Below are 19,215 nucleotides of genomic sequence, written 5' to 3'. Positions count from 1 at the left end.
AGGACCGGCTCGGCTGAGCCCAGTGCTGGTTATGCTAAATACAGGGGACCCCTATGTCATTTGTCCCCTGTATTTTCACAACCAGGACCGGCTCTGAAAGCCCAGGGCTGGTTGTGCTTTAGGGGGACAGGGGGGGGGGTCAGCAGAGCCGCCATCAGGGGGGGACTGTCGGGACTACTGTTCTTGGCCCGGACACTCTGACAAAAAATGGGGGCCGGGCCGGCTCCTACCACCCACCTGCCGCTGCTACTTTTAATGAATGGGGCCATCTAACCCACCCCTGCTTCCTGGTCCCCAAGGGAGCCTGCCGCCCGCTGCGAACGAGGTGCCTGTCTGCTCCTTCTGCCGATGTAACTTTATTGTACATTGGCAGAAGAGACAGACAGGCCTCCCATTCATGGCAGGCGCTGGGCTCCTTATCCGGCACACGTGACGGCAGTACGTCACCGCGCTCTAATGAAGAAGAGAGGAGCCGCGCTATCACCAGCTTGGCCCTGGAGCATGGACCCGGGGTAAGATTTATATGCTGCCTAGCTGGGGGCTGCAAGAACACTGTGCAGGGCTGGAGAGTATGGAGAGTATATATATATATATATATATATATAGTATGTACTGTATGTATATATATATTGTATGTACTGTATGTATGTGTGTGTGTGTGTATATATATATATATATATATATATATATATATATATATATATATTTTGTATGTACTGTATGTATGTGCGTGTATGTATACATATACTGTGTGTGTGTGTGTATGTATATGTATATATATATTTGTGTGTGTACTGTGTGTATATATATATATGTATGTGTGTGTGTGTCTGTGCATATACACACGTGTGTATATATATATATATATATATATATATATATTATAATATGTGTGTGTGCTAGGCACATATGCTGCATGTGCAGATGCAGTTGTATATGCTGATATACAGGGGTATGCGGCCGGTGCGGCCACACAGGGCGGGATCACCTGGGGAGTGGTATTAAGTTTCCATTCTTTGGGGGGGAGGGGGGCCCTGACCTGCCTATTTTGGCAGTCCCGTGCCCCACAATTTCTGATGGCAGCCCAGGGGGTCAGGCATGCATTTTTTTTTACTCTTGTACACTATACATTTTTTTTAACACAGATGCATGGATGGATCTCACTGACCCGTCTATGCATCTGTGTCTTATTGATTTTTTTTTTTAATCACACCTGTTTGCAGCACGGATCGCACTGATCTGTGCATGCATCTGTGATTCATTTTTTTTACACTGATGCTTGCAGCATAGAGCTCTTTGATCCATGTTGCAAGATAGATCTTTTGTCACGTACTGTTTTTTCTCCATATCGTGTCCTGGATTGCCGGGGAGTTGCCGGGGAGACTTCAAGGGAATGACGATACTGCATCATTTGCAGGTCGTCTAGTGTGTAGGCACTCAAAGATGAGATTAATTACTGGTCACTACTGTTGGGGTACCATCTTGAACTCACTACATTATTCACAACAACCCCTACCGTGCAATGAGATATGCACTTGGCAGGTCTCAGACGCACTTAAAGACTGAAATAATGCCAATGATTTTACTTAATAAGGTACAACATTATGTACTGTATGCAATATGCATATTCAGATAATCACACCTGCAGAGACAAGAACACACACTTTTTAATACATGCTTTTAGCTAAGATAATGTATGAAACAAAATGGCTGCTGCATCAGACACACTCTTGCCTACATTTAGAGAGAAAAGGGAAGGCCTTATGCTCTCTAGGCCTAGGGCCATTCAACAAGTGTGGCCTTCTGTAAATACTGTAGCACAAATAATTATTGCGCAGTAAACTGTTTTTTACAAACTGAAAATAAATCAATGGAAACATTAACAATAACTACAGTACTGTACAATACAGCTAAAGGTTTAAAAGATGTGCACTCTTTTTTGTGAGAAGCTGTATGATCCAGAGTGCAGATCAGGATACAGTACTTATGCCAATGGTCACTGCATGATGGCAACTAGATAAAGTAAACAAAAATTATTATTGTACAGTAGGTCAGACAACATACAGTAGTGTACAGTACATTAAAATGACATTCAGTGTTATTATTTTACAGTATACAGTGTTAATCTTCTGTACACTGTACAGTACATACAATACTGTACTGCAGTTTTTTCAGTAAGTCTTTACTCAACAATTATATTAGACTCCGACATTAGCATGCATTGAAACTGTAAATAATTTACATTTACTGTATACAGTATTTACAGTAGTTTGAAACAAAAGGTGTAGCGCTCAGCATGTTTATGTGACGGGATGTTGTTGGTGAGTAATGAAACTTTCAGGGAATAATCTTATATGTAGAGAAAAAAATGGTCTATCTGCAAGTACAATCCCAAATGAAACGTAGTAGTAATATGCATGCAGTACTGGAATAAAATACTTTACTTGTCATAAGAGAATAAAATAAAAATAAACAAGATACAATAATATTGCAGTAATGATAAGCAATATCTCTTCTTAGAACTAAAAAATTGATTGAAAAACTGACACAAGCGCTACCTCTTTAACCAAAAAAGTTCATGATAGATGATGATAAAGATGGTAGAATTACTTATGTAACTATGTCTGGTACATTTAAAACAATCATAGGGTGTACACTATTTATTGACATGGAACATATAAGTATAAAACACAATACATATGACACATAAAAACTTCAGCTTGGTAACTCTGATGTAAATAACTATGTCACCAAGAAATCACAGATGCATGACATATATAATACATATAAGTCCAATCCCGGTGTTTATAATATAAGGTGGCTGCTTTACCAGAATTATGCAGGTCATGGGCATAGGTGTAAAAAATTACGGAGAGGTAGTCCGGGTCCCTCAAATCCACAGGTCCATTGATTCTCCACAATCCTGGTGCTGCAGTGGTTCTAACTCCCTCCTGCCAACGCGTTTCGGTACTCCGTGTACCTTTATCAAGGCCTGGAGGTGTAGATGATTGGGCTCTCTTGCAACCTGGTAGGCTACATATCCAATCTGCCAGAGCATCAGAGCACCTCCCCTGGCAGATTGGATATGTAGCCTACCAGGTTGCAAGAGAGCCCAATCATCTACACCTCCAGGCCTTGATAAAGCTACACGGAGTACCGAAACGCATTGGCAGGAGGGAGTTAGAACCACTGCATCACCAGGATTGTGGAGAATCAATGGACCTATGGATTTGAGGGACCCGGACTACCTCTCCGCAATTTTTTACACCTATGCCCATGACCTGCATAATTCAGGTAAAGCAGCCACCTTATATTATAAACACCGGGATTGGACTTATATGTATTATATATGTCATGCATCTGTGATTTCTTGGTGACATAGTTATTTACATCAGAGTTACCAAGCTGAAGTTTTTATGTGTCATATGTATTGTGTTTTATACTTATATGTTCCATGTCAATAAATAATGTACACCCTATGATTGTTTTAAATGTACCAGACATAGTTACATAAGTAATTCTACCATCTTTATCATCATCTATCATGAACTTTTTTGGTTAAAGAGGTAGCGCTTGTGTCAGTTTTTCAATCAATTTTTTAGTTCAAAGTTTATTAGTCCTTGGGGGGACTGAGATCTGACTGTTAGCTGCTCACTTTCAGGTGTAGCGCTGTATAAGAATTCCCGTTTTTCTTGCTACAATATCTCTTCTTAGCTTATAATAATATGAGACTGTCCACTCTAATCATACTATTGAGCTTCAAGATGGGCTCATAAGTGTGTAGAGTATCTGGCAATGGGGTATGAAGAAAACTTTCAAAGTAATTGGAACACTGAGAAATCTAAACAGATCGCGGCATCCCGCTTGTCTGTGTGCAAACTGTCAATGGAGAAAAAGTTAACTGTTGTATAAAAAACCTTTAAGAATCTCGTACCCTGGAGAAGGTATATAGATGATGTACTAATCATCTGGCACGGCAATGAATCTCAATTACTTACAGTAGTTTCTTAGAATCAATCAACAGGAATGACAATTATCTCATATTTGCTGCTAATTACAGTCAGAAAAAAGTTGAATTCCTAGATCTCGACATTTACATAGAAGACAATAATATTCAAACAAAAACTTAAAAAAAACCAAGTAGATGTAAACAGTTTTATCCTGTCAAACAGCTGGCATCATCCAAACTGTCTCAAATCTATACCCAAGAGCAAGTTCATCAGACTAATAAGGAATTGTTCCAAGATAGATGATTATAACACTAAAAGCTATGATGGAACCACAGTCAAACTGTCACAAGCCGCCACACTGCTAATATTGTGCAAAGCGAACGTCGGATCAGTGTTCATTGATACTCCGCCTACCTCTTGTTCGTCATTCTGGGATTGATCTGGATTGGCTCCTGCGTCCATATTCTGCTGCTGTGAACACTGCTCTAATGCCGGTGATAGCATTCACGTGTTTCCGGTTCTGGCGTGGTCTCCTGTATCCAGTTGAGTTCCAGGTATATAGTCAGTTTTATTGTTCTTGCCATTTGTGTCATCTAGTCGGCACGGTCCGCATATGTACTACCTGCCATTCATGTCATCTTGGCGGCACGGTCTTCATTCCTGCCCTCTGTTGTTTGTGTCATCCAGGCGGCATTGACCAGTGTCCAGAGTGAGCAACCCAGCATCCAGCAGCTTGTGTCAACCAGGCAGCACAGGTCGCACACCAGAGTACGCAATTATGTGTACTGCCGCTAGTGTCATCCCGGCAGCACTTAGCACACCTCAGCATCCTCTGTACGCAATCTTGTGTACTGCCGCTAGTGTCATCTCAGTGGCACTAAGTGCACCTCAGCGTCCTGTGTATGTAATCTTGTGTACAGCTGCTAGTGTCATCCTGGCGACACTAAGCGCATCTCAGCATCATATTTCCATGTCTTCCAGCCCTCAAGGCTGCTAATCAGCCCAGATGCTGCTACTGGCCCAGAGGCCACACCTTATCTTACTGGCCCTCAGGCCACAGCCAGTCAGGGCTGCTACTGGCCCAAAGGCCGCATCAAGCCAAGGTTTTCCAGCCTTCAAGGCTGCTACTCAGCCCAGAGGCTGCTACTGGTCCAGAGGCTGCACCTCATCTTACTGACCCTCAGGCCACAGCCAGGACTGCTACTGTCCCAAAGGCCGCATCTCATCTTACTGGCCCACAGGCCACAGCCAGCCAAGTCACTTACAGATCACGTCTTACAGGCTCACAGGCTTCCGTCACTCGAAACCTTATCAGCTGTTTAAGCTGCTACATGGCCACATCTAGCCAAGATATACCAATCCTCAAGGCTGTTGCGGGACTATACCCCTTGATTAAACCTCCAGTTCCCAACACAAACAAGTTTTTAGAGAAGCCGCAACATTAAACAGAGACGATCTCCTGACTTACAAAGAGAAAGGGAACAAAGAGAAAGACACTAAAATGCTCGTCTTAACAAATTTTTCTAAACAGTACAAAAATATACAAAAAATAATAAAGAAACATTGGCCCATACTCTTAGAGGATGAAGCTCTAGCCGACCATCTACCCATTCTACCAGACATAGTATTCAGGAAAGCCCCCGATCTCAAACACAAATTGGTACATAATCACATCCCCCCAAATCTAAGACACATACCACAATTAATAACAGCAAACCTAATAATGGTTTGCTCTATTATGGCACATGTCCAGGTTGCTCCAACAATAGGAGACCACGCACTAAACCAATTAACACTTTCAAATCCAACCATATAGGTAATACCTACAAAATAAAAAACAGGCTAACCTGTGATAGCAAAGGAGTGATAAATCTGCTTGAATGCAGTTTCCACAAGCAATATGTAGGACATATGATTAGACCACTCAAACTACACATCAGTGAGCATATATGCAATATCAAAAAAGGCCTGGAAGACCACAATTTATCCAAACATTTTAAAGAATTTCATAAAAGTAACCCAGAATCACTCCAATTCACAGGGATACAGGAAATTAAACACAGTTGGAGAGGGGGAAATTTCATAAATAAGATCAATAAATCAGATGGCTGTATGAACTTAAAACCTTTGCACCAAAAAGTCTGAACAAAGACAACGAGATAAAATCAATCATATGAAATAAACAAAAGTAATTTAGTATCCTCAATCCTGTTAAGATTACAGCCATTTAGTCCAACACAACCAAAAACTTAGCATTAGTTATAGATATGAACTCATCCCCCATTCGAACTGTAAGAAACAAACATGCTTTGATAACCATACTTCAAATTACACGACTGTACATGTTAGACAATCTAACATAATGACAAACTCCACACATTATAGTTTGAGTAATGACATTTTGTCACCATTATCTCTGTCTGTTCATTCACCATACATCTACACAAATACTGTATAGGTACGATTGGTCCTTTATGTGGTAGAAACCAATATATCAATAGCACTACACAAGAAGATCCACACTCCCTTTATACATCTCTTCAATAAATACACTAGATCCTGGTTTACAAATTAACATAATTTAAGCCACACATTATTCCCATCAATCAACTCGTTATACCCATTTGTATGATTACCCATAACCTTGGAATAGAACCATTTAGCTAATTACCACAACCTTTATACCTATCTACTGTACGTAGCACAGATATGTAATTGGGTTACCCATTAAGACACCATATACGAATATTATTTTCACTGCAAAGGTACAAGCACCACTAGCAACCTTCCCTAACAGCTCTATATCACTATCAAGACTTATAGCTATGAAACAAAATTGCCATTAAGACACCTTAAAGCAGGGATGGGGAACCTCCTGCCCGGGGACCATATAAGGCCCGCGGAATCATTTGGTCTGGCCCTCTGAGCTTTTTTCTGCTAGCCTAATCTGGCTAGCAAGGTGCCTAGAATGGCACACTGCAGCCAGAATCTGTGCAGCAGTGCCACCTGGAGCGTCCTTAGGATGCTTCAGATGGTCACACAGCTGCCCTGAGCAAATAATGTTATATATATCAAAATGGCCCTCGGCAGAAAAAAGGTTCCCCACTCCTGCCTTAAAGAGTCATAATGTGTAATATATAACACACTGAAAGGAGAAGTTACTTTTTGATTCATTAAACACGATGTAGAGAATTAATGTGTGTCATCAGGACTGACATGTAAGATGACCAAAAGACTAAAGGCCCCCATACATCAGCAATTGTTTGCAGCAATTCTGCAATTTGCAATCAATTATGTATAAAAATCTTTCCCTTTTTCAATCGATTGCAGATTGCAGAATTGCCACAATCGATTGCGAAAGGGAAAGATTTTTATACACAATCAATTGCAAATTGCAGAATTGCTGCAATCAATTGCTGATGTATGGGGGCCTTAAGAAAAAAAACAGCCAATTGAAAAGATAAGTAGGATTAATCTGCATAATTGTTGGGTTCAATTCCCACCACAGCCCAATATTATTTTGTAATCATGAATACCTTAGATTCATTCCTCTATATATATTTTTTATAAAGTACAGTGGTGGATCCATCCGCACTAATCAAGTTTCAGATGCACTCACAGGTGTTGGGGTTCAGGGACTCAAGTGCAACCTCAGTTGTCAATAAGACCACATGAGTTCCTATTCAATAATGCTTTAGTACTGTATTGTCGGCACTACATAGCTCCACAACTGCCATGCACCCTGCAATGACACACCCATATACCTCTGAATTGTCACGTATCACCAGTATGAATTCTTGAGATATTTTCTGCAACTTTGCCTGACATTCAAGTCACCTTTGTTGCTGCTCATTACAGTGATACACCCTGAATTTCTATAGCTCTTTCCTACAGTATCATCCCGCTGGTACTGTAAGTAAATTGGTATGGTTTATGTTGATATTTTTACCGTGTTGCTGATTGCCATGCCCCTAGATGCAAATTTGTGTATCTATTCTCATAAAGCAGCCTAACTTCCGCTCATAGCTCTGTAGAGTCCGGTTACGAGGTGGCCTGATTTGGTCAGTGGCCATTTTGTCTCTCTCATGCTTTGGCCTATACTGCTATGTCCCATGCTTGCCCAGTATCTCGGTTTTCCATGCTGCTGCAACGTCCATGTCCCTAGATGCATGTTTGTGTATCGAGTCTCATAAAGCAGCCTTAATTTACATGTCCTGCACACTGCTCATAGTCCGGCTACAAGGCGGCCTGATTCAACGGATGGTGGCCATGTTGTCCCTCTCATGTTTCAGCCTATACTGCTATGTCCCACACTAGCCCAGTATCTTGATTTTATGTGCTGCTACACAGAGGAGTAGCGTGGAACCATGGTGCCCAGACAAAGTGCATGTCGTAGCACCTCGCCCCCTCTCACTGTACTCAACTGTGCCAGTGGGTTATGGCCAGCCTGCGGGGAAATACTGAAATGAAGAGAGAAAACAGCAAACAGTGGCAGTATCACGCTGGGCATTGAGCTCCCATTGGGGGAATAGACTGCTAGAGTGTAATTGCACAGGGTGCACAGCTTATTACTGTAATTACTGCCCCAAGCAGCTATCACTGGATTTGGAACACCTATGGGAAGCTCCCTTCTCAACTATGCTCCTACTTTGCAAATATACATTGCACCTATATTAATGTGAGTACTACTAATCATGTTCTGTCTAACTCCATTATTTCAGGTCTCCTAATACAGTATTTTTTAAAGATTTTTCAAATATCACTCTGTGGTCATGCCTAGGAACACCTCATTACTTTAAAAAGCAAATCAGTGACTTTTTTTTAAAATCATACCTGCCAATAAGAAAAGGAGATGAGAGAGGTAGTGACAGAAGCCAATAAGAAAAAGAGAGGAGAGAGGTAGTGACAGAAGCCAATAAGAAAAGGAGATGAGAGAGGTAGTGACAGAAGCCAATAAGAAAAAGAGAGGAGAGAGGTAGCGACAGAAGCCAATAAGAAAGGAGAGGGGAAGGACAAAGAGTTGGTCAGAGAGGGCCAGTGACAGAAGCCAAAAAGAAGAGGATAGTGGTGGTGACAGAAGCCAATAAGAAAGGAGAGGGGAGGGACAAAGTCGATCAGAGAGGGGTGGTGACAGAAACAATAATAACGGAGTGGACAGGGCAAAGAGCCGATCCCAGGGTAGATAGGGGAGGGAATTAAAGAGGTGAGAAGTGAATGTAATCAATCTGACAGGAAAGGGGAGGTGACAGAAGATGATCACAGATGAGGGAGGGTCGGCAATCTGGGCATCTTGAGGGAGCATAAAATGTAGAAACGGACCTCAGATCAGTAACTTATTTAGGATATAGAGCAAACAAACCAAGATAAAACTAACTGGCAGCCATCATACTGTGCAGCGCCCCATGAATTCCGTAAACCTGAATGGCACCCTCTGTCCATTTTGTCCCCTGGAGCTCATGCTCCACTGGACCCACCCTCGCTACTCCCCTACTGCTACAACCTCTATGCCTCTAGACGCATATTTGTGTATCTAGTCTCATAAAGCAGCACATTCACTTTTTATGCCCTGTTCGCCGTTAATCGCTCCATAATGTCAGGCCGCCTTGCGGCCTAATTCAGTGGTCGGTGGCCATTTTGTTTCTCTCGTGCATAGTTGTGTCCCATGCTAGCCCAGTATCTCAGGTTTACGTGCTGCTGCAACCTCCGTGCCCCTAGATACATTTTTCTGTATCGAGTCTCATAAAGCAGCCTGACTTTACATGCCCTGCACACCACTTTTTATGTACCCATTAGCATATGTACTGTAGGGGTAGGCTCATGTTTCCCAACATGAGCCAGGAGGGACAACATTCTCTATTCCAGGACTTCCCATTTAATTTATGATTGCCGTCACCTGTGATGACCTTTATTGTCAATTAACTTGCTCAACACAGGTGATGGTATTCATAATTCAGAGAGATGTCCAGGAATAGAGCTTTTCATCCCTATTGGAATGGGTCATGTTGGTACAGTAAGTAATGTATACCTTACTGTAGTCGCATAGAGTAGTGGTACATTTTTGGAAGTACAGTATTAGTAATTGTTTACACTGCTGTAATGTAAAAAAATAATTTTTCCACTATTGTGCTTAATATATACAGTATCCTTATATTTGTGTATTTCAGAGTGCACTGAACAGTGAAAATGGTGAAGAGTGGACATTTTTACACTGGTGCCCGTTCTCATCCACTTGCACAGAGCAAGAGGCTGGCTGCAGTAGTGCCATAAAAGTCTGCAACACAACCTTCCAAGAACAAAGGGAAGGAAAATGTATATCTTGTCAAGGCAAGGAAGAACGCAAAGGCAAAGTGTCTGGCCTTGCATAAGTCAGAAGGCAACAACTATGAAATGTCTTACCTTAATGGAGCAACAAATGAGCTTAGAAACTGTCAAAGCTGGAATTTTGCGAATGGCCGCCTAAGCGGCATTTTAGATAAACTCACACTTTAGTACATGTGGCGATATTACTATTAGCATCATGCGATTGCATCTGTGACCATCGCCATAAGTTACGGCGATTCATCAAAAGCCCATTTCATGACTTTACGTAGTTTGGGTGCTCTGGATAAAGTGTGTATATTATAATAATTCCCCTAAAGGATATATTTCAGAAATGGCTATACAGTATGTCAAAATTGGATTGCATTAGCTAAACAGAGCAAATGGCCACGTGACAACTAGCCTGTGTAGACAAGCTTCAAGGACATAACGTCTGCTCTCACTCCAGGTGGCCCTGCTCGAATACAGCAAGAGGGTCGTTTGTAGCACCTTACATTAGCAGGCTTCCTACAATAAAATACCTTCAAAGCCAAGAGTGTTATCTGAGGTTTGGGTCTTGTAGCTGTGCTAATTTGCATCCACACAGGCCCTGGGAGAACAAAGACCAGTATTTTGGAGCCTGAAAAGGGTGGGGGCTGCTGGGGCATGAGCAAGTCATGGAACTATAAGGCTCAGCATTCCACACTGCTAGGTGTTCACTTAGTTTAAGTGAGATTTAAGTGCACCATTTCTCATACACACATTAATAATCCGCAAAATTGTGCTGTTAAGTAGTTGCATATTAGCGAATGCATAAGATCCTGTATGAAAATGCTGTTTATTAGCTTCATGCGCACGCATCTACCCCAAGTTAACTAGCATCTTTACATCACACCCCGCATACTTACACATTACATATTCACATAAAAGGTTTGATAAGCTTTAAAGTATAAGATTTAAGTTTGTTCATTTAGCATAAATGCTGTGAAATAAAGATTATTTGGTAACTAAGGTTTTATATATGATAAGTAAGCCGTGATTAGTATTGTACTGATGCGTAATCTTTCAACAGTATTCCGGTACCATCGGTGTGGAGATCGGATCATGCATTCTCAATTTATGGACCGCAGAGACTTCAAGCAACTTAATGTACATTATATGAACAACTGTTAGGATGTTGCATGAGGCAGGAAACCAGAGACCCCCAGTTGTTAGAGGCTGGGTTGTGTCTATTTGAATCAACCTGCTAAATGCCTTGTAACATATGCCCTCTCCTTTAGGACCAATGGTATTAGGAACAAAGGGCCTGATTCAGAGCCACTCGTAAGCGGCAGCTCGTTCGCTCCGAGCGATGTTTGCCCAACAGCGCATGCGTACGGATCGTTATACGCATGCGAGAACCAGTCAGTGCGGCCGAAATTCATGTGCTCGCAAAATAGCGAATGCCTGCTAATTTGAGTGACAGGATGAGGCGTATGTGGGTGGTAACAGGGGAAGGTGCTTGAAAACGGGGAGTGGAGATCCGATAGCAGGCGTGCTTAAAGGTCAAAACGGGCGTTTTATGGGTGTGAATATTTAAAACAGCAGGGTCATTGACCACGTCACTGGGTTATTTTAGAGCCAGAACTGCTCGCAAAATTGTGGTAGCAAAAACCAACCACAAGAATAGTGAGCAGTTCATACCCCTGTTCGATATACTCGATTAATCTAATAAATAGCGGACATGACGTAGGATGCGAGCGGCCAGGGGGCGTAGTTTCCCAAAAAACGAACGCAAGTTTTGTTCGCTCGTTCTGACCTAGAGGCGTGAACAGACCGCAAACAGCGAACGGTTCATTTGAATAGCCACCCCTATTTTCTGGACGAGCGAGCGCAAATAGCGACCGGCTCTGAATCAGGCCCAAACTTCTCTATTGTGTTGTTTATTTCTGGGGGGTATAAATATGTGTGCTCTGACCCTGGGTTCCTAGTCTTTGTGCTGAATGCTGATTGATGAGGGGTTTCTTGCTGATGCCTAACATCTGGACCAGAGAGCGCTGCGTATGTATAATTGTACTTGGGTCTGTATAATCTCTTTGCGCTAAGATTATATGAGGATCACAGCGTGGAACTGCTGTACTTTTATTTGAATAATACTTTGTGCTTTGGAACCACAGATTCTAGGTCTGGAGTTTTTATTTACTGTATGACTGCGTACGCAAATTATTGTCATCCTTAGAGGTTTATAGGTAGGATATTAGAAGGTATAGGCAGGGGTATATAGAGGTTCAAAGGCAGAATCCTTACTACCCACGAGGAAAGCTTAGCCATCAATGCACCAAATCCCCTGAATGAACAACTGGACACCTTGGAGCATTTGCACTCTACACCCCTGAAAGAATCATCCCATTCACCAACCCATCAAAATCTTGCATTTGAAGATCAGAATGCATGCACATGTAGCTGTACTCAGATAGTGAGAGACCTTGTGGGAAAAGTGTGTCACCTGGAGGCAAAAATTGACAGTTTGAAAGAAGGCCTGAAGGTCACTCTTGCAGAAGCAATGAAGAAAGCCATCCATCAAACAAAAGTAGAATGACAAGATGCTGCTGCCCAGCCTAAGGGTGCATACACACCAGTACGATATCGGCATGATTAAAGTAATTGCAACGATGAATCGTGTAAATCGCATAGTGTGTACGCACAATTACGTGCTCCCGCTGTTCGAATGCGATGTCTTATGATTGTCTGTGCTGCACAGACAATCATAAGATAATGCATACGATAAGGTGCCAATCGCACAGTGTGTACGGACAACCGGACGATCAGACGATTTGTTGTCCAATTAGTATAATCTTGATGTCTTCAAATAGCCACTCCCATTTCCTCCCACAATTCTCTGCCTTCCCTGCATGGTGTCCAGGGAGCGGAGGCCTGAAGACGCGATTTCGGTATTGTGCAGCCGCTGCAGCTCATACAACTGGTATGTGTGTGTGTGTGTTTGTGATTGATGCATGTATGTGTGTGCCTGCATGGGACTGTATGTATGTATGTGTGTGTGTCTGCATGAGTGTGTGTGAGTGATACATTACATGCATGTGTGTGTGTGTGTGATTGATGCATGTATGTGTGTGCCTGCGAGGGATTGTATGTATGTACATGTATGTATGTGTCTGCATGAGTGTGTGTGAGTGATACATTACATGCATGTGTGTGTGTGTGATTGATGCATGTATGTGTGTGCCTGCGTGGGACTGTATGTATGTATGTATGTGATTGTCTGCATGAGTGTGTGTGAGTGATACATTACATGCATGCCTGTGTGTGTGTGTGATTGATGCATGTATGTGTGTGCATGCGTGGGACTGTATGTATGTATATGTATGTATGTGTGTGTCTGCATGAGTGTGTGTGAGTGATACATTACATGCATGTGTGTGTGTGTGTGATTGATGCATGTATGTGTGTGCCTGCGTGGGACTGTATGTATGTATGTATGTGTGTGTGTCTGCATGAGTGTGTGTGAGTGATACATTACATGCATGCATGTCTGTGTGTGTGTGTGATTGATGCATGTATGTGTGTGCCTGCATGGGACTGTATGTATGTATGTGTGTGTCTGCATGAGTGTGTGTGAGTGATACATTACAAGCATGTGTGTGTGTGTGATTGATGCATGTATGTGTGTGTGTGTGTGATTGATGCATGTATGTGTGTGCCTGCATGGGACTGTATGTATGTATGTGTGTGTCTGCATGAGTGTGTGTGAGTGATACATTACAAGCATGTGTGTGTGTGTGATTGATGCATGTATGTGTGTGCCTGCATGGGACTGTATGTATGTATGTATGTATGTGTGTGTCTGCATGAGTATGTGTGAGTGATACATTACATGCATGCCTGTGTGTGTGTGTGATTGATGCATGTATGTGTGTGCCTCTGTGGGACTGTATGTATGTATATGTATGTATGTATGTGTGTGTCTGCATGAGTGTGTGTGAGTGATATATTACATGCATGTGTGCAGTGGCGTCACAAGGGGGGTGCGGGGGGTGCGGGCTGCTCCGGGTGTCACCCTCCAAGGGGGTGACACCAAAAGCCACACACTCATGTCTGCAGCTCGCACTCCCCCCGCCGCCGAAACACCCATGCCCGCACCCCATGCACCCCCTGCCACCACCACACTACCGGCATTATCCGCCAGTCGGAGAGGGAGAGGGGGGAGGGCGGACCCCGCCGGGTGAAACGAAGAGGTGGTCAGGGAGGAAGTTGCCTATAACTTTGGAGTAGGGGCTCCTAAGCTCCGCCTACCTGCTTTACAATGCACAGGCATTCGGCAGGTGACTGGTCATGTGCGCGGCGTGACGTGATGATGTCACGGCACCCGTGGTCTTTGTGTGCCTGACTGACTGTGTGAAGAGCCAGAACGCCAAGTTGGAGCTGCATTATCTGGAGGATGTCTCTATTGACGGACACTGACAAACAGCTGCCTGCCACTGATGAAGAGGAGAGCAGAGGCGATCAGTCAGCTTTAAGAACTGCTTAAAGCTATAAGGTAAGTAATTAGTTTTTAGGGTGGGGGTCCCCGACTCATTCAGCCAGCTCTCACAGAAAGCCAAGGAGGTGCACACTAGCTGGGCTAGGAGATTGCTGGAGATGTATACCCAGGTGCTAAGGGACAAGTGGAGGCTACAACTCATGCCGGATGAGATAGCTCTAGTGAAATGGCCAGGGTCTCCCAGCAAGAAGGAGGTACTGCCTGCCCCTAACCCCCTCCTTGCCCCAAGTACTGCCCCAGCTGCAATTTACCCTTACCCCCTCCATACCCACAACACTGCCTGCTCCTAACCCCCTCCTTGCCCCAGTAGTGTCCCAGCTGCGATCTATAACCCCCTCACTGCCCCAGCTGCTATATATCCTAACCCCATTCTTGCCTCCAGTACTCCAACTGCTATCTACCCTTATTCTTTTTTCCTACCCCAACTGCCATTATCCCAATCTAGCCCCTCCCTGCCAAAACTGCTCCCTTTCTTAGCCCCCAGCTCTACCCCAACTGCTGCATGCCCTTAACCGCCCCTATCCCAATTGCTACCTGACCCCAATACTAGCACTGTCACAAACCCCCTCTCTGACTCCAGCACTGCACCTGTTGACTATTTGAGATCAAGGCAATGTATTTTAAGCATTTTCTCTACTGAAAATATGAGTGTGACTTCATGTGTAAGACATGTGGGGTGTTCTGATGCTAGGTGGGGAGGAATACTGTAAGGGGAGCTCAAAGCATAATTTGTGATGGCACCCAGAAACAGTTGAGTAGGAGCCCAATATATTAAAGTGAGGGGTTCTTGAGACCCACAATTTTTTTTCACTTAGGGCTATCACAGTATTATATATATTTTTTTCTTCTGAAAGACTAAGGGCTCTATTTACTACAATCCGCATATTGAATGCGGATTGTAGTGTGATATTACTGAGTGAATTCGCATTGCAAATTCAGGCAATATCACAGGGATTTACTATAAATCCCTTGCAGGGACAGAGCTTGCGATAAAGCTCTGTCCCTGCGGATCCCATCCGCACTCTAGTCGCGGTATTTTCTGAAAAAATACCACGACTAAGAGGCCGCGCATGCACCGACCCATCGTCGCTGCTACCCCCCACGATGCTAAGCCCTGCCCCCTGCGATCGCGGACCCCCGCGACCCCCCCTCCCTTCATTACACTTACCTCCATCCTCCTGGCCTCGGTGATCTTCTCCGGGCTTCCCGATCAGGTGATCTCCCATACTGCACTGGGGCCCGATCACCTGATGACCGGGCAGCAGTGCACTGTGGGAGACCGGCTGACCGGAGAGGAGCCATCACTGGAGGCCCGATCACCGGTCCCTGGATTCAGGTAAGTAAAAAAAAAAAAAGTTTCATTTGTTTTTCTTTTTTTTACAGCAATCAGCTTGCGGTCTTTTTAGACCACACAGCTGATTACTGGTACTGGCTCCCGGCTCTGCTCTCCCCGTTAGAGCAGAGTGGGAGCCCGGTAACCGGGGGAGACCCTGGATAACGCCACCTTCAGGTGGCGTTATTATCACAGGGCTTCCCCCGGTATTTTTTTACAATTTATTTTTAGTAACTATGGTCGGATCACATTTCCCATTACAATTATGGGAAATGCGATCTGCTTTACTGAAAGTAAGTGATACTAGGGGTTGGAGTAGAATTTTACTAATTCTACTCCAATTGCCCTATAGTAACTACAGGTGAAACTAAAATAATGTGAAAAGGGTGTGAAAACACCCTTTTTCACTTTATTTTAGTAAAAATAATGTTAATAAATAGAGCCCTATATGTACAGATTTCAGATATTTATCTCTTAAAAAAGAGTTTCATGCGTAAATCCTAATTGGCACTTAAGGGGCATGTGAGGTTGGTCTGATGACAAGGGAAGATTTTATTTGGCACTGAAGGGGCATGTGGGGGAGTCTGTTTGGCAATTAAGGGGCATGTGAGGTTGGTCTGATGACATGGGAAGATGTAACTGGCACTGCATTGAGTCTGCTGGAATGTGGGGGGTCTGTTTGTCACTTAAGGAACAAGTGAGGGTGGTCATAAATCCTGGAATCCCGCCGATCCCGGGAATGGCCACACTAGTCATGAGACAGAGTGGCAAACTGTCAAGAAACGGTAACACAATTTCTGCATAGTTCTGGAACTGGGACCATCCTACCAGATATCTAGTTTTGCCTATGAGGAGGAGCACAGTGTGACTGCTGGACTGGTAAGGGGGAGAGGTTTTTTTGGTGGAGGGAGGGGGGGGTGTCACCATGCGTTACAGCACTGGGTGACACCAACCCTAGTGACGCCTCTGCATGTATGTGTGTGTGATTGATGCATGTATGTGTGTGCCTGTGTGGGACTGTATGTATGTATGTATGTGTGTGTGTCTGCATGAGTGTGTGTGAGTGATACATTACATGCATGCATGTCTGTGTGTGTGTGTGTGTGATTGATGCATGTATGTGTGTGCCTGCGTGGGACTGTATGTATGTATGTGTGTGTGTCTGCAAGAGTGTGTGTGAGTGATACATTACATGCATGCATGTCTGTGTGTGTGTGATTGATGCATGTATGTGTGTGCCTGCGTGGGACTGTATGTATGTATGTATGTATGTGTGTGTGTCTGTATGAGTGTGTGTGAGTGATACATTACATGCATGCATGCATGTCTGTGTGTGTGTGATTGATGCATGTATGTGTGTGCCTGCATGGGACTGTATGTATGTATGTGTGTGTAGTTTTTAATTTTTTTTTTACCCCTCATTTCAAGGTCCAAATGCCTTTGGAGAAAGATGCTGATTTTGTCAAAGAATTTATTCAAGGGTATCGTGACAATGAATGCCTTTGGAAAATACGGTCCAAAGATTACTGTACTAAAGAGAATGACAGATGATCAGCGTTCCCACGCAGAGCGCATTATTTTTGATGTTTTTAGGATCGGGTTAGCTGGTCAATTAACGCAAAATTCAAACCTACAAGCATGGCCTGAGCATACATTTATGCCACTGTTGCCTCAGCCACAATCACATCCCCCCAAACCCATTTTTCAGCCACACCACAATTATGGTGGAGAGAGCAGCAATACACATAGGGCCTCTACTCCCTTACATTCCGCTGTTTATAATGGTATGCTATATGGGTCACAGGATGACAATCATGGTCAGTCCAGTTTCAGCAGATGTGATTTTCTTTCAGCTTTACAGCCCCATGCTGTTTTTCCCTGTTTAACGGTTTTGTTTATATAATGTCGGGGCAAATGCTGGTTCACTTAATTTTTGCATTCTCAATTGTTGTGCTGAGGCAGGCAAGTTATTTATATTGCTTTAATTTCTTTATATTGTTATTTGGATATATAAGTATGTTTATACTATGTGGGACATAATGTCCTTTATTTAAATTTTTCTAAATTAAAAAATATGGAGCACTTCAGAGTGCAAAGGTTAAAATGAGTATGCTGCATTGTTACACATATTGCAGAGTTTGAAATAAATGTATAAAAAACTGCAAAAAAATGGTCCTTATTTTTACTTACCTTGAGGTATTGCTGTTTCAACACATGTATGATGGCTTTACACGTCTCTGGGATGATAATCCCTAAAGCTTGCAGAGATATTAGAGATCCAAACTTTAGATCCTGCAGGGACCTGCCTGTAGCCAGGAAACGTAGGGTTACCACCAGTCTCTCCTCAGCAGTGATGGCCTTGCGGAACTTGGTGTCTTGCTTCTCAATATATGGAGTGACCATAGCAAGCAGCTCGTCAAAGGTGTCATCATCCATCCTCATAAAATTCCTGAAGTCATCGGGATTGAACATGTGCTCTACAACCTTCATCGGAATTGGGAAAAGCGTGTGAACTTTAATGGCAGTTGAAAGAAAATACAGATCCCCAACAATTTAAAAGAAGATTTCCTCTCAAGATGTTGGGCAAGATACAGGATTGTTAAGGAGGAAATGACCAGGATAAAGGACACGTTGAATGGGGTGTTGCAGATGCCAAGAAAACATGCATGGAGGACAGTTACATGGTCAACAAGTACAGGACATCAAGCTTCAAACAGTGAAGCAACATACACGATTTGAAACAGCTGTGATGTGAAGAAGGATCAAAATGTATTTCTTTAGTCAAAATAAAAAAAAAGGTAGAGTATTGTACTGTGGTGGGTAATACTGTATAATGTGCTTACTGTGTAAACATTAAACATTGTGTAAGTGTTACAGATTGAATAACAATATTGTTAAAATGCCTAGCAAAGTGTTTCTCAAAATCATCAATTACAGTACTGTAATGTTTACATTACTGTTACAGTATTAAATCTGTAACATCTGTTATCAATTAAAGTTTCCTGTACTGTTATTAAATTTGTATTGTACATTAATATGTTTACATTACTGTTATTCAATCTGTCACATTTACAATACAAGTCATCTACAGTATTACT

Source organism: Taudactylus pleione, unplaced genomic scaffold, assembly GCF_031769625.1.
Source record: "Taudactylus pleione unplaced genomic scaffold, aTauple2 ptg000179l, whole genome shotgun sequence".
Classification (NCBI taxonomy): domain Eukaryota; kingdom Metazoa; phylum Chordata; class Amphibia; order Anura; family Myobatrachidae; genus Taudactylus; species Taudactylus pleione.
This window is presented reverse-complemented; position numbering follows the sequence as displayed.